This window comes from Petromyzon marinus, chromosome 66, assembly GCF_048934315.1.
Source record: "Petromyzon marinus isolate PM22_M1 ecotype Great Lakes invasive population chromosome 66, UKy_Petmar_22M1.pri1.0, whole genome shotgun sequence".
In the NCBI taxonomy this organism is placed as follows: Eukaryota; Metazoa; Chordata; class Hyperoartia; order Petromyzontiformes; family Petromyzontidae; genus Petromyzon; species Petromyzon marinus.
This window is the reverse complement of record NC_133732.1, coordinates 6,826,013-6,842,455: the sequence shown is the minus strand read 5'-3', so window position 1 is coordinate 6,842,455 and position 16,443 is coordinate 6,826,013. Positions and strand designations below refer to the sequence as shown.

Sequence of the window (16,443 nt, the reverse complement as noted above, 5' to 3'; positions counted from 1 at the left end):
GAACGCTTCAGGGCTGCGTCCTTTCCCCACTGCTCTTCTCCCTGTACACCAACAGCTGCACCTCCAATCATCTGTCCGTCAAACTCTTGAAGTTTGCGGACGACACCACCCTCAATGGGCTGATCTCTGGTGGGGATGAGTCTGACTATAGGTGGGAAGCTGACAACCTGGTGACCTGGTGTAGCCAGAACAACTTAGAGCTAAATACTCTAAAGACGGTTGAGATGGTTGTGGACTTCAGGAAGAATACAGCCCCACTCACCTCCATCACCCTGCGCGACTCCCCAGTCAAAACTGTAGAGTCCTTCCGCTTCCTGGGCACTATTCTCTCCCGGGACCTCAAGTGGGAACTGAACATCAGCTCCCTCACCAAGAGAGCTCAACAGAGGATGTACTTCCTACGGCAGCTGAAGAAATTAAACCTGCCAAAGACAATGATGGTGCACTTCTATACAGCAATCATTGAATCCATCCTCACGTCCTCCATAACCGTCTGGTACGCTGCTGCCACTGCCAAGGACAAGAGCAGACTACAGCGTATCATCCACACTGCTGAGAAGGTGATTGCCTGCAATCTACCAACCCTCGAGGACCTGCACACCTCGAGGACCATGAGGCGAGCGAGGAAGATTGTGGCCGATTCCTCTCACCCTGGACATTCTCTGTTCCAGCTACTCCCCTCCGACAGAAGGCTGCGGTCCATCAGGACCAAAACCTCACGCGACAAAAACAGTTTCTTCCCATCCGCTGCTGGCCTCTTCAACAAGGTCAAGGGCTTACACTGACTTTTAACATTTTATATACAAAATGACACCTTGCCATATTTACACTATGTTACCCTATTTGTATTTTTTGTATTTTTAGATTGTATCTTATAGCTACTTTATATTCAATATTTATTTAAAAAATTACATACTTTAGCCCCTTAGTGTTAGTTAGACTTTGTACCTTTAGTATAGTTAGACTTGTATACCACTTATTTTAGATTTAAGATTACTATATGTTGAATGTATGCACCTTCCTGCCAAAGTAAATTCCTTGTCTGTGCGAACTTTCATGGCGAATAAAACCTTTTCTGATTCTGATTTTTTTGTTCCTGGGTAGTAAGTGTTATTTCCTAATTGCCTATGCCTCAAAAGTACAGAAAATGGCTATTATTCCTCACAAACTTTGCTTTTGTGACCAGGACAGTTACTTGGAGTAACTTCTAGAACATTCTAGAACTTTCCAGGAATATAAATAGTAGCATAAATAAAGGGGCCTTAAGTTGACCAGTTCAGTTTAGTTCCAGTTGCCAAAGTGAATACATATTTACATTTTTCTGAGATGGCATCAAGAGGCTGCAAGCATCCGGCAGATGCATTTTGCTATGTCTGTGGCCAATTTATCAAGACAAGAGCGAAAAAGTACTCTGTTGCAGCATCTGCTAAGATGTGTGAGGCCTACAAGGCATATTTCAGCAAACCCTGGGCACCTCATTTAACCTGCGAGCAATGCAAAAAACTCCGGAAGGTAAGATGGACAATTGTTGTCCAGAATTTAATGTTGTAAAATTTGGAAAAAAAAATGTAAATTGTAAAAGTTCTTAATTTTTAAACAATTTTCAATGTTGGTGAAAAAATACATCATGTATGAAAAATGTTGCGATAATCTCTTACACATTAGTCATGGGTGAAATAAATGTATTTTTGTATGATGGTACAGAGGGGAAAAGAGAGCCATGAAGTTCGTTATCCCAAGAATTTGACAGGAACCCATTGACCATTCAAGCAACTGCTACTTCTGCATGGTGGACCCTTCCAAACGTCGGACTGGCAAGAATGCACCTGCTATCACGTATCCGGACCTTCATCCATCACCCCGGTGCCACACTGCCATGAGCTCCCCATACCCACTCCTCCAGAGAGAGAGCAGCCGTCTTTAGAAGAGAGCAGCAAGTCAGAGAGCGAGGAAGACGTTGCAGATCCAGATGACATTTTCAGAGGTGGAGCTGAGGAGAGAAACCCATACTACCCCAACCAAAAAGACCTCAACGACTTAATCAGAGATCTTGGTCTCACCGAGGTTTTGACATCTAGGTTCACGCAGTGGAACTTGTTGGATGAAAGTGTGCAAGTCGCAGATCAGAGGAAGCATCACCAACCTTTTTTCAGCTTCTTCACCCGTCAAGATGGGCTCTGCTTCTGCCACAATGTGACCAGTCTGTTCGAGGCAATCGGGATCGCCAGTAACCAGAATGAGTGGCGCCTCTTCATTGACAGCTCATCCAGGAGCCTCAAAGCCGTGCTGCTCCATAATGGTAACAAGTACCCGTCTCTTCCCCTGGCTCACTCGGTGCACCTCAAAGAGGATTACAACAGCATCAAGACTTTGCTGGACGCCTTGAAGTATGATGAGTATGGCCGGGAGGTCATCGGAGACTTAAAAATGGTGGCATTACTGATGGGTCTCCAAGGCGGTTTTACCAAGTTTCCCTGCTGTCTTTGCCTTTGGGACAGCAGGGACACCAAGGCGCACTACCATAGGCGGAACTAGCCACAGCAGACCGAGTTCTCTGTGGGGAGGAACAACGTCAAGTGGGAGCCACTGGTGGACCCCCGGAAGGTGCAGATGCCACCACTGCACATCAAATTGAGCCTTATGAAACAATTTGCCAGAGCTGTAGATAAGGAGTCGGCAGCCTTCAAGTACCTTCAAGACTTCTTAAGCTGTCTGAGGCAAAGGTTAAAGCCGGTGTCTTCGTCGGACCACAGATAAAGAAGATCCTGGAATGCAATTTATTCCCCAAGAAGCTCACTAGTAAGGAGAAGGCGGCTAGGAACAGCTTTGTCACAGTGGTTCGTGGCTTCCTGGGCAATCACAAGGTCGAAGACTATGTGGAGCTGGTTCAGACTGGTGAAGAACTATGGCACGATGGGCTGTAGGATGTCCCTCAAAGTCCATATCCTTGATGCTCATCTTGATTAATTCAAGGATAACATGGAAGCGTACTCGGAGGAGCAAGGCAAGCGCTTCCACCACGCCACTACCAAGGACAGTATAACGAGAACATGATGGGAGACTACATTTGGGGGCTGATTCGTGAAAGTGATTGACAGCATAATCGTAAATCTCGAAAAACTATTCACTTCTAAATCTTTTGTAGTATTTTTTTATTACTTTAGTATAAATACATGTTCATTATGATTAATAAGTTGTTTGTTTCTGACTTTATGTGAATGAAAAGACACAAATTCGCCCGTTTTCTTATTGAAAATAGATACATTTCAATATTTGACTGTTCCGGTCACAAACGCAAAGTTTGTGGGGAATAATAGCCATTTTCTACATTTTTTTAGGCATAAGCAATTACGAAATAACACTTACTACCAAGGAACAAAAAATGTGTAACATTGTGTAATTATACTGCTTATCCCATATTAAATTGCTATTTTGGGGGAATTCTAATATTTGTAACATTATATCACAGTCCATGGTGCTAAATGTGTTAAATAGAGTGAGGTGATGTCATCACTGTGCACCTTACACGATTCAAGACTGGAAACAGGAAGACTTCACATTTTTGGCAATCGCCTGATAATGCTGGTTGTTGTAATAACCAGTGAAACGTCGTTAACTCAAATTGTAAATGTGTCGTAGGTTTGCTGTCATAATACACACACCGATGGTGCTGAAGTAGCAACTAATTGGCACGGTTTGTTCACGTGACAAACATTACTAATTTGCTGTGTCGGGTGAAGATAGGTGTACAACACATTTACATGGATGTCGTACGACTGCCAGAGATTAAGTGGACAGGCAGGATTTTTTTTAATAGATTGCCACATGTTGATACAATCGGGCACTGAAAAGCAAGAATCGATACGGTGGCCACTTTGGCTGAGGAGCGAAGTCGGCCGCGCAGTTATTGTATGTATTAAACAGCATGTGTTTAGAATATTTAAATTTTTTGCTGCTATACATTTCAGTTTGATAAGCCACTTCGTTGAGCTATTATTTGTGGCCAGGTCGCTTCTGAAAAATAAACTAATAGTTTGGGCTTCACCTGGTTAGATGATTGTTGTTTTATTTGTATCTTTTTTAAAGTGTTTTGTTTGCCTTTCCTATACTTTATACTCCTATCGTGTATGTTGTTTTAACGTCTTAACCTGCTCTTAATGGACATCTGTGAAACAGAGCTTTATAGCTCATCGGATTCCTCTAGCATGAATAATTATTATGTATGTATGTTGAACTTCTTTTGCACTGTACGTAACCAATCGTGCTAATTGGACACGGCCCACTAAACTAATGTCTAGTTTCAACATGGCTACAGGCGAAGCCAGGGAAATATATATTAAAAATATATGCCGCAACAAGCGCTATGCAAGAGGGTGGTAATTTAAGATTTCAGCTTAAATCACCAAGGAACCACAGACAAAAGCGTCTCAGCAAAATTGAGATATTGCACACGGAGATGCTTAATGCATGGATTGTAGCAGACAAAACAGTCGATTGTGTTGTAGGCAACCGTTAACTTAGATGGTGTAAACATAGAGGCCCAAGACGGTTGGACGTCTGTGTTATCCATAATGACCAATCCATTTAAAATACAACGTTTTTAATGACAAAGGAGAAGAACATCTGCGTGGGTATATCCAGACAATCATCTGCACAATTGAATAGCCGACGTTTGTTTTGATACAGTGGCAGCCTTCTGTGAAGAAACGTCAACATTACCCCAGGGTAGCCAATTTAATACCTTGCTGATCTCATCGAGGAGCGTAAACCATCACACGAACTCCGGTCATCCTCGCAGCCGCGTTTGGCTAAACATTTAACAAAGACGGTCACTTGTATTGCATGCTTTCAGATGCACTTTCATCGCCGTCCGGAATGCTCTTCTTTCTGATATAAGGAAGTAACTCTATGTACTTTTAAATCTAGATTGAAAACGAATTTCTTTAGAACTGCTTTTGGTGTCTTAGTTTGTTGTCCTTTACCTGCACCTCCGATTAGCACTGTTGGCTACGTACGAAGCGAAAGAAGTTCAACATACATATGTGGCAGTGGCCATCATATATTGAGAGCAAATATCAGAGACCAGAGGAAGAAACCAAATATGGGGACAGGAAGGAGATATTACGTGTATAGGTTTGATGGAAAGTGAGCCGAAGAAGTAAAACATATTTTTCTGCACCCCGCAAAGGAGTTTGAGACGTCTCAAAATGGAAATTGTGGTACAGGACGAGGATGTAGAGCTGAGTGGACTTGTCAATGACCGGAACCAGCGGTGGCAAGTTCGGCCTCTATGGAGGATGCCCGATAAGGACGCTACTGGACAGTTGGAGGTACTCGCCCTCCAGAAACAACGCAGACTCAAAACGTGCTAATCAAGAGGCTTCAGAAAATGGGCACAGTTGGGAGCACAGGTTGTGCATCTGGGAGTCATCTCAGTCAACCCATAACACGTGGGGATTTCCCGTGACCTCCTGCCAGCAAGCCTTCGACATTTTATCTGATCTCAAAGTGCACCTGGCCTGGTACAAGCGCCACGGTCACGTCACCATCATCTAGTGGTGAACGGCGGTTGTTGTTGGCTGTATGGTGGGGAGTGGTTGTGCACACTGCACTATGAACCCAGCTACTCAAGTTTCATTCCAACCCACGGCCACCATGAGTGACGAATATCTGAACAGTCGATTAACCCGTAACACCTTGGTCTGTCCCGTGACTTCCTATTGGCGAGTCTTCAACATCTGACATGACCTCAAAGTGCATCTAACCTGGCACAAGCGCCGTGGTGACGTCCCCACCATTCAGTGAAGAATGGGGGCTTGCGCCCTTATTATTATCTGGTCAGGAGGAGGACTGCTTCAGATACCACTCGCCACTCATTTTAGCATTCACTCATCGTGTGCAGGCAGCAATGGACCCGTTGCACCGCACGTGTGACCTCTTGCGACAGCATTCGCATGAACTGTCTCCTGGCTGCAATACACCGGTGTCTCGAGTGATTTGTTTGATCCACGCAGCACGTGGGCGATGCCATTCCTTTGAGGGTCGCAATCTGCTTCGAACGTCGACCGCCAACCGAATTGAGAGCGCAATTTTCTGCAGGAGTGCGCATCAAGACGGGGCGATGTGGTCCACAAAGTGGCACCACGGCCGTCTTGCTCGAACTGGACTCTCGGTCGATAGGATGACCGACCGGTCGCAGATACTATCGGTGACATTTCTGAAGTCAAATCAGAGTGGCTGGAAATCAAATGCAGGTGGCGATGTTGGCGGTGCAGCGTGGTGGCGTCAAGGTGGCGTGGATATCTTACCTGATTGGTAGAAATGCTGTGCTCGAAGCACTGAGCATTCGTCTCTGCCGTTTTCTTTGTAAACCCCGAACCTGAAATAAGTATTGTTAAAAAAAAAACTTTTTAAAAACACGCTTTAATGAAATGTACCGTACTAGTAACGGAAGAACTTCACGACTCCAAGAAGTGGGCCCCGAAGCTTGCCATGACCTAAGGGGCCGTGGTCATTTACAGCCAACGTCAGTTTACCGTGGATAATTAGAGGCAAGCCGAAACATAACATGTAAAAAAAAGATCGTTTTAAAAGATGTTTCTATTTTTTTTATGATAGAATATAGTATTGTCATCAGTATGACATAAGTATACCAAGTTTGCAGTCGATATCACATTGAGAAGTGGGTTAAAGTTGAGTTACAAGATTTGAGGATACAATGACAACAGAGTGAGTTAATAAAAAGCGTGTAAAATAAAAACGAGTTACATCGTAGAGAGCTGGGGCTGTTCGGTACATCCTGCCCCCACCTTGTAATCTCTCTTGTCTCGTATCTCACCACTCTGTCCCGTCCAGTCTTCTCTGCTCTCTACCACCTCTCTCTGTGCTTTCCCCCCTTCTTGTTCCCCTCGACTGGAACCAACTCCCCCTGCAGCACACAGAGCAACCATCTTCACTATAACAACAATGACCTGAAGCTTCCATTCATCCCTTGGAACGACTCCCATCTCTTCTCCCCTAGCCCATCCTGCTACTGCCACTGCCTAACCCCCCCCCCCCCCAGCGACGACAAGACCTACCCCAACTCTTATCACTACTCCTTTCACTACCCCTATCACTACCCCAACCCCTATCACTACCCCAACTCCTATCACTACCCCAACCACTATCACTACCCCAACCACTATCACTACCCCTTTCACTATCACTACCCCAACCCCTATCACTACCCCAAACCCTATCACTACCCCAATCACTACCCCAACCCCAATCACTACCCCAACCCCTATCACTACCCCAACCTCTATCACTACCCCAACCCCAATCACTACCCCAACCCCTATCACTACCCCAACCCCTATCACTACCCCAACCCCTATCACTACCCCAACCACTATCACTACCCCAACCCCTATCACTACCCCAACCCCTATCACTACCCCAACCCCTATCACTACCCCCACCACTATCACTACCCCAACTCCTATCACTACCCCAACCCCTATCACTACCCCAACCCCTATCACTACCCCCACCATTATCACTACCCCAACCCCTATCACTACCCCCACCACTCACTACCCCAACCCCTATCACTACCCCAACCCCTATCACTACCCCAACCACTATCACTACCCCAACCACTATCACTACCCCCACCACTATCACTACCCCAACCCCTATCACTACCCCCACTACTATCACTACCCCAACCCCTATCACTACCCCAACCCCTATCACTACCCCAACCCCTATCACTACCCCAACCCCTATCACTACCCCCACCACTATCACTACCCCAACCACTATCACTACCCCAACCCCTATCACTACCCCCACCACTATCACTACCCCAACCCCTATCACTACCCGAGCCCCTATCACTACCTCAACCCGCCATTAATCTCTGCCATCTGTTCTCCTGTCACCATAATTACACCACCACTTTTAATAATAACCCCACGTTTTTAAATATCAACCACTATTATCTTGTGTATTCTTTTATGGATGTTGTAAAGTGCCTTGGAAAAAGGTACTGAAATATGAATCTAGATCAGATGAAAAGGATAAAATCTCACAGACACATGTATGTATGTTGATCTTCTTTCTCAATGTATGCAGCCATCCGTGCTAATCAGAGGTGCAGAAGGATGAACATTGCGTCATGAACACTGCTGCCTAACACATAAAGTCCTCTACCACCCCAACCTCTCATACCGCTGGAACCTACCATCCTCCGACAGGAGCCCTACTTATATCTCAGCACCATTCACTTTGTCCAAGGAAAGCTCATACCTTCAGATCCCAGTGGCCAGCCTCAGTGCATAAGACTGTCAACAGCCACATGGCTCAAGCCAACGTCCTAGCCAGAAAACCTGCATCATCTGCATCCCCTCTAAACCCGCACCCAATGCGTGCATTCATCTAATCTGTGTTGATTTCTGGCTTTTCTACATTCATATTCTGCGAACTGCATTCATTTTTAACCACCACGCAAACTCGGATCATCCTCGCAGCAGCAGTGGCTTTTGGCTAGCCATCGAACAAAGATGGTTACTGTATCGCGCACTTTCACATGTGCTTCTGTGGCCGTCTAGAACGTTCTTCCTTCCGATATTAGGAAGCCACTGAAGCTTTGCACTCTTAAATGTAGATTGCAAACTCATTTATTTGGAACTGCTTTTTGTGTTTAGTTTGTTGGTCTTCCACCGCACCTCCGATTAGCACGGTTAGCTATGTACGGTGTGAAGGAAGTTCAACATACATACATACACGGTGTTAGTGAATATATAGTCAAGCACAACCATGAGTAAAAATACAACCTTGACGAATGCCTATCCTGACATCGTACTATTCTGATGCCTTGCCTATTTGTACTAATGCCTGAGTCATCACGTACATACGTGTGGCAACTATGCAATACTCAATATGTATATACTTTTGTTTACAATATGTCCACTATATATAAAGCCACACGCATATAAAGCCACACGCATATAAACACATAGGCATGCATGCATTCCTGGGGAGCAATACTTACCGCGTAAAAACACGATTTGTTAATGCGGACAATAGTTTTTGTTAAATATGATAACTTTGTTGTTGTTGCTTTGCAATGCATAAATAATTAAACGCGATGTGTGGCTCTTAAGCGATGTTCTCTAGTTGTGTAGGTCATGCGTCACTCGGCATTGGACGCCGCTTGCTACAACGAATCGCCGCGTCTGCGTCTCTTCGCCACGAGATGTGACAGTCGAGTCGTTGAGGGGTCGCCTTTTAAAACACGAGAGAGGTGCGAAACCAAAGCTTAGCAACCTGCGGCCAAACCGATTCTCGTGGGGATAGCAGGAAGGTGTGTAAGGTCGGCCCAAAATTATCCTTTGTTTTTCCCTTCCCTTGTGGGTGACGCAAGTCATCTCACCTTTGCTTGAAGAGAAAAAAGGGGGGGGGGATGAATGAAAGAAGAAGAGGAAAAAATAATGAAAAGGGAAAGGAAGAAAAAAATAAATGATTAAAAGAAATAGATGAAAAGAAAGGGGGAAAAAAGTAAGAAAAATAAAAGAAAAATAGAAAGGTGCAGCCCTGCAATTGTATTATTTAGCGAATGAAAATTCCATAAGCCAAGCATTTGCTAGGTTGAGTAGGCCCTCTCTGAGTTTGTGGATTTGGTAGACTTCTAGGATGTGGTGTAAGGTTTGCTTCACCCCACAGGCACATGAGGATGGGGATGGGGGGGGGGCTTTGCTCTCATGCCCCTTCGGCGAAGTTTGGCGAGGCTTGGACCGTGAACAGTCCTGAAACTTTTACATTATGAGATCTCCTTTGCCAGTAACAAGATATAGTAATAGGGTTTTACCATTTTAGCTGGCACAAAAACTAACACCTTTATACAAGGGATCATGTTACTGGCAAAGGAGGTCTCATAATGTAAAGGCTTACCCCGAGCTCTCAATACTCTGATAGTGAGCTGTTTTTGAGTTGTACGCCTTATGGTGTCATCTGGTCCAACACCAGTGGAGACTAGGCTCTAAGAAAAGCCGTCTCGGGTGTGGACCAATCAAATTCAAGGACAGTGCCAATATCATTATCAGAGCTGTCTCTTTTTGTTTTCATTTTTGACTGCTTGTGTTGTGGTTATTGCAAACATGAATTTCCTTGTATTAAGGTGTCAGTTTTTGTGCCAGCTAAAAGGGTAAAAACCTATTACTATATATTGTTACTGGCAAAGGGGGTATCATAATGTAAAGGCTTACCCCGAGCTCTCAATACTCTGATAGTGCGCTGTTTTTGAGTTGTACGCCTTATGGTGTCATCTGGTCCAACGCCAGTGGAGACTAGGCTCTAAGAAAAGCCGTCTCGGGTGTGGACCAATCAAATTCAAGGACAGTGCATATCATTATCAGAGTTGTTTCTTTTTGTTTGCATTTTTGACTGCTTGTGTTGTGGTTATTGCAAACATGATCCCTTGTATAAAGGTGTCAGTTTTTGTGCCAGCTAAAACGGTAAACCTATTACAATAGTCCTGAAGCTGTTGAGGGTGGACCACTCCTTCTTGGGGAGGTTGAAACCAGGGGGCTGCTGTTGTGTCAAGTCACGTAGGTATAAAATAAAATAAATCACGACGTTTCGGGCGCAACACAAGCATACGTCATCAGGTGATGATGGACACACATCAGGTGATGATGGACGCTTGTGTTGCGCCCGAAACGTGATTTATTTTATACCTACGTGACTTTACCGAAAGAACCAAAGAGTATGGATTCCTGCAGTCAGGAAAGCTTCAAATCAAGAATGAGGTACCTATTTGCCAGGTCCCGTTCTTGCGTCCAGGTGAGATTTGTGTTGACATCGTGAGTGGCTCACTCCAAGTCGGCTTTCTTGAGGACAGGCGTCATCTTTGGTGGGTTGAAGATGTCCTCGTGGAGCGGCAGTTGCAGGGAGTTTGCGGACTTTGTCAATCACTTTTGGTTATTGTGGGCGTGATGTTTGCCAGGACAGGGAGCCAGGAAAGCAGGTTGGATCATAGTGCACCAGTGACCATGCACATGGTGATGTTTAGCTGTGTGCCGACTCTGTGTGTGTGTGTGTTTTGACGACCTTGACCAGACAGATTCACAGTATTCTGCTGCTGAGAATGAGAGTGCCAGTGCTTTTTTTTTAGGTATGGAGGGTGGTGGTCGCGGTGCCCCCATGTTGAGCCAACTAGTTTGGAGAGGAGGTTGTTCCTAGTTTTGACCTTGGCTGCTGTTGTTCTCAGGTGCTCCCAGAAGGGGAGTAACCTGTCCAGCGTCACCCCGAGGTATGTGGGGGGTGAGGTGGTGCTGTAGTTTGTAGTTGTTCATCTGCATGTTAAGCTCTTCATTGGCCTTTGCGTTGTAGAGGTGAACTACACTGGACACAGTTTTTGCCGAGCTTGGTTTGAGTCGCCATGTGTTGCAGTATTGTTCGAGTTTAGCTGTATCCTCGTTTAGGGTCTGATCCAGGGTGTCGAAGTTGGGAGCTTGCGTTGTCAAGCAGATGTCGTCAGGGTATATTCATTTTCTGGAGTTGGTTTCTGAGAGGTAAATTGTGTAGAGATTGAACAGAGTGGGGGCCAGCATTGAGCTTTGAGGGAGACCGTTGGATTTGTCTTTTCCATGTTCTTCATTGTCTCTCCGATGTTAACTCTGAAACGTCTCTTGCTCTGTAGTGTAGTGATGATTTTGGTTGCCCAGTCGAGAAGGGACCGTGACAGCTTCGGGAGGAGGCCAGTGTGCCAGACGGTGTCATAGACAGCCGTTAGGTCGAGGAAGACACCTGTTTTAAAGTATTTTTGGAAGCCATTTCCGATGTAAGTGGTGAGGGCCAGAACCTGTTCTGCTGTGCGGCAGCCCTTACAGAAACCTGCCTGTTCCACGTTGAGTAGAGCTTGCAGACAGATGATATCAGTAGAGCGTTGGGCAGCAAGGACTTCAATGAGACTGCGCTTGGCTGCTGACCGGCTTTCGACATTGAGTTGGAGGATTCGAAGGGCTGGTCCGACTGCAATGTGATCTTGGGGCTGTTCATTCTCGGCTTTGGGACTGTGACTCGGATTCTTTGAGGGTCTTCTCACGAAGCTTCTCTGATAATTTAGTCTGCGTGTAGGATCATTTGTTTCCCCAGGCGGACCTGGGTAAAGACGGGTGGTGTGACGTGAATGCTGATATATTGCTCCCCGCATGCAATCGCTTGCTCACGACACTGCTGGCAGAAATTCCTCCACTAGACGGAGCTTTCGAGAGAGCCACCCTGAGTAGGGAGAAATTTGTTATTATCCGACTATTCCACGCTGGGTCACAACGTCCTTCGTTAGCGGCTGGGAGCTGACTCGCTCAATTGTTTTGTTCCGACTTCCTGCACCTTCTCTGCCCGTTGACGTTTAACGAAGTCTCAAACATGGTACACGACTCGTTGCATATACCCGGTAACGAATACCAACAATAGATATGATTAAAAAAAATTGTTTTTGTATCTCACCAGATCGCTTCAATGGGCAAGGGACTGCAATGTAGTCACGCACAGTTCACCTGTGTGCCCGTCCCTTCGCAACACCAACACCAAACAAACGATATTTTAAGGAAGACTGATGAGCATCGCAAGCTGTACAATTTCCCGGGGGATTTCACAGCCGTGATGTCTCGCCCAGCAATGATATGCTGAAGAAAAAAAAAACAACGTTATTAACCCCTTACCTTGACTCTGTTTGCAATGCTGGCATATTGGAATATTTTTTTTGCTCAATCCGAGCAATAAATGCTTTGATATTTGCATTACCTTTATGCTGTCCGCCTTTTGCCATTGTTCTATGGTCTGAAACCAGGTGAGACAGAGCTATGAAGAAGGCTGGCTCTGGTGTAGGTCAATCAGTTTCAAGTACAATGTGCACATTATACCACACGCACGATGTGTGGTGAATTCAAACTTGATGATGCCTTGCAATAGTCGGTGCATATTAGGTGTTTTAACATCTTAACTCCTGTAAATTTTGACTTAAAACTTTCGTGACTACAGGAATTTATATTCTTTGGTTATTTCGATAAAGTCACAGAAAAAGAAAGTGAATAAAAATAATACAAATAAAATAAAAACAAAAAAACACTAATGTAGACTGTAGTAGCCTGGTTCTTAACCTCTGTGAGCGTACTAGCAGTCTATAATGTAGACTGTAGCCTGGTTCTCAATCTCGGTGAGTGTACTTGCAGTCTATAATATAGACTTATTCTTGGTTCTTTCGGTAATAAAAAAAAACCACGACGTTTTATTTGTTGAAAGAGGAAGGTCACCGAAGTCAACTATTTATAAAGGTTTAAAAAATGGGCGTGGCACAAGCGCAACGAAGTGGGCAGGGCATATGTGCCCTGGGGTCAGAGAGCACCAATGTGAAATACGGAATATGTAGTGCCACAAAACGTCTCGGTGTCAGAACGAAGTGGGCGGGGCATACGTGCCCTGGGGTAAGATAACAAGAAAATGACACAAATCAAGTCATGATTTGACCTGTGCTCCCTTGACAAGAAAACACAAATCAAGTCATGCCCCAAAGTGGTTGATGATATCTTTCCAATGATTGCTGAGTTTATAACTATCCTCTCGGTTGAAATTGTCTGTATCTGTATATATAGATGGCTTCATGATCGAATCTTTGTTGATAGCCAGTGGGCTTGCAAAGTACCATCGTCTTAGAGAAATCAATTTCGTGTGAGCCAGCCACATTAAAATAATGATCAGCCACTGCAGAAGTATTGATCCTACCGTGTTTAAAACCTGCCTTATGCTCACGAACACGGTCCGAGACATGTCGCTTCGTTTCCCCAATGTAACTGCTGCCGCAGATACAGCTTAGTTCAATTACAACAGCTAGTACAAAACTCTGCATGCTGCCAGTCATTAACAAGAATTAAGAATATACAAAAATCTTACCCAGGCATTATATGCAGCACTTGCACTGGCGTTCAGTTCACAATTGAATTTAATGCCTTGTGTCTAGCATATATAGCTCTACATAGGAATAAATATTCATTGAAATTGATAAAGTGGCGCATTTCATCCTTAGATCCCACCAATGCGTTCTATGTATGGGAAGTCGGAAATAAACGGAACTTGCAGGGGAAACGGCCATAACTGAGGGATAAAGGCCAGATAACGATTCTGATTGTCTTATTCGCAAATTCAAGGTATTGTTTCACAGTATGAGAGCTGCGCAGTGCTGCAGATGACTCCAGGAACAGAGCCTTGTATGTATATTGATATTCTTTCGCACAGTACGTAGCCGACAGTGCTAATCGGAGGTGCGGGGGGAGCACAACAAACTAAACACTAAAAGCAGCTCTAGCCAAATGAGTTTTCAATCGAAATGACGTAAAATTGCATTACTCCAGTGGCTTCCTAATATCAGAACATAAGCGCGTTTCAGACGGGCGCAGAAGTGCATCTGAACGCGAGTGATGCGATGACCGTCTTTGTGCAATGGCCAGCCAAAAGCCGCTGCTGCTTCAAGGATGTCCAGGGAACCGCTGATGCTCCTCGTGGGGTTCTCACGTCACAGAAGGAGTGGAAAGACGGCAGCCTGCACGTGTGTTCTCCCCGTGGTCGCGTAGATTTATCTCTGAGTCAAACTTGATTTGGCGCTTTCGTGACTGCAGGAATTACTCTTTGGTTTTTTCGGTAAAGTCACGTAGAAATAATAATAAAATTACATAAAAGCATACGACGTTTCGATTGCAACGCAAGCAATCATCATCAGGCATAGCAGAGCTAAATTTAAGAGAGAGAGGAAACACAGAACCGCAGATATATATACAGACACCTAAGTAGAGGGAGTTAACACAGAGAGAGACAACGTATGGAGCACAGAGAGACAGGGTCTCTGTGTCGAGGCCTTAGCATGTAGGGGAGACAAAGAGAGATGGAGAAGCACATCAAATCGAACAAGATTTAGTAAAATTTGGAAACAATATAATGCAGCACAGAGGGTCGGTCAAAACACAAAGCATGGTCTGGCTGATTACGTTATTTCAAAGATTGCTAAATTATAGGTTAAGAGTGATAGAGTACAGATCACAGACACATATATTGACATCTAAGCAGAGAGAGTTAGCACAGACATACACAGAGAGAGACACACACATGGGACACAGTGAAACAATGCTTCTGTGTCGAAGCCTTAAATAGAGGGAGGGGGAGGGTGTGGAGACTGAAAGAGCAAGTAGAGGCACACACACACATGCCGCCGCAGCGTGGGGAGGGGAACAAAATCAGATTAGCATGCGCACAGGGACTGTGCAGAGAGACAAGACACGTACACGTAGACACAAAGGCAGAAACACAGGTAGAGACAACACAGAGACACAAACTTAAGTTAAATGTGACATTTGAGAGAGAGACAAGACACATACACGGATACACAAACAGAGACAACGCAAAGACACAGACTTGACATCTCCCCGTAGAGGTGGTTCAAACTTGATTTGGTGCTTTCGTGACTGCAGGAATTACTCTTTGTTTTTTTCGGTAAAGTCACGTAGAAATAATAAAATTACATAAAAGCATGCGACGTTTCGATTGCAACGCAAGCAATCATCATCAGGCATAGAAGAGCTAAATTTAAGAGAGAGAGGAAACAGAACCGCAGATATATACAGACACCTAAGTAGAGGGAGTTAACACAGAGAGAGACACAACGTATGGAGCACAGAGAGATATGGTCTCTGTGTCAAGGCCTTAGCATGTAGGGGAGACAAAGAGAGATGGAGAAGCACACGTAATCAGCCAGACCATGCTTTAATTGTGTTTTGACCGACCCTCTGTGCTGCATTATATTGTTTCAAAATTTTACTAAATCTTGTTCGATTTGATGTGCTTCTCCATCTCTCTTTGTCTCCCCTACATGCTAAGGCCTCGACACAGAGACCCTATCTCTCTGTGCTCCATACGTTGTGTCTCTCTCTGTGTTAACTCCCTCTACTTAGGTGTCTGTATATATATCTGCGGTTCTGTTTCCTCTCTTAAATTTAGCTCTTCTATGCCTGATGATGATTGCTGCATTGCAATCGAAACGTCGTATGCTTTATGTAATTTTATTATTTCTTATTTCTACGTGACTTTACCGAAAAAACAAAGAGTTATATCTGAGTCCTCTGGTTTGTTTTCTCCCCACCACATTTAGAAACGTGTGCTTCGAATATTTGGCTGATTTACATTTCCACGTGATAAGCCACTTCATTGGCATCTCATTTGTGGCCAGGTCGCTTCGGAAAAACAAATAGCCCCAGTGGGCCTTACCTGGTAAAATAAAATAGTTAAATAGTTAAAATAGTTTTCACGATGTAAAAAAAAATTGGTAAAAAATTTTTCAATGCACACTTTTATTTGCACTTAAAAGGAGAAAATACACTCTTTTGACGCCATAATTAATCAAATTTT

At 44.5% G+C, this 16,443-nt stretch overlaps 1 protein-coding gene across 1 annotated transcript in view; it reads right to left on the bottom strand.

Moving 5' to 3' along the window:
- LOC116956631 (odorant receptor 131-2) overlaps positions 1 to 6,729 on the bottom strand; it is a 37,676-nt gene extending 30,947 nt beyond the window's left edge. The window contains exon 1 of the mRNA XM_076054620.1: positions 6,309 to 6,729. The gene's annotated coding sequence lies outside the window, so the exon portion shown is untranslated. The remainder of the gene's footprint in view (positions 1 to 6,308) is intronic.
- Between the last annotated feature and the right edge of the window lie 9,714 nt (positions 6,730 to 16,443).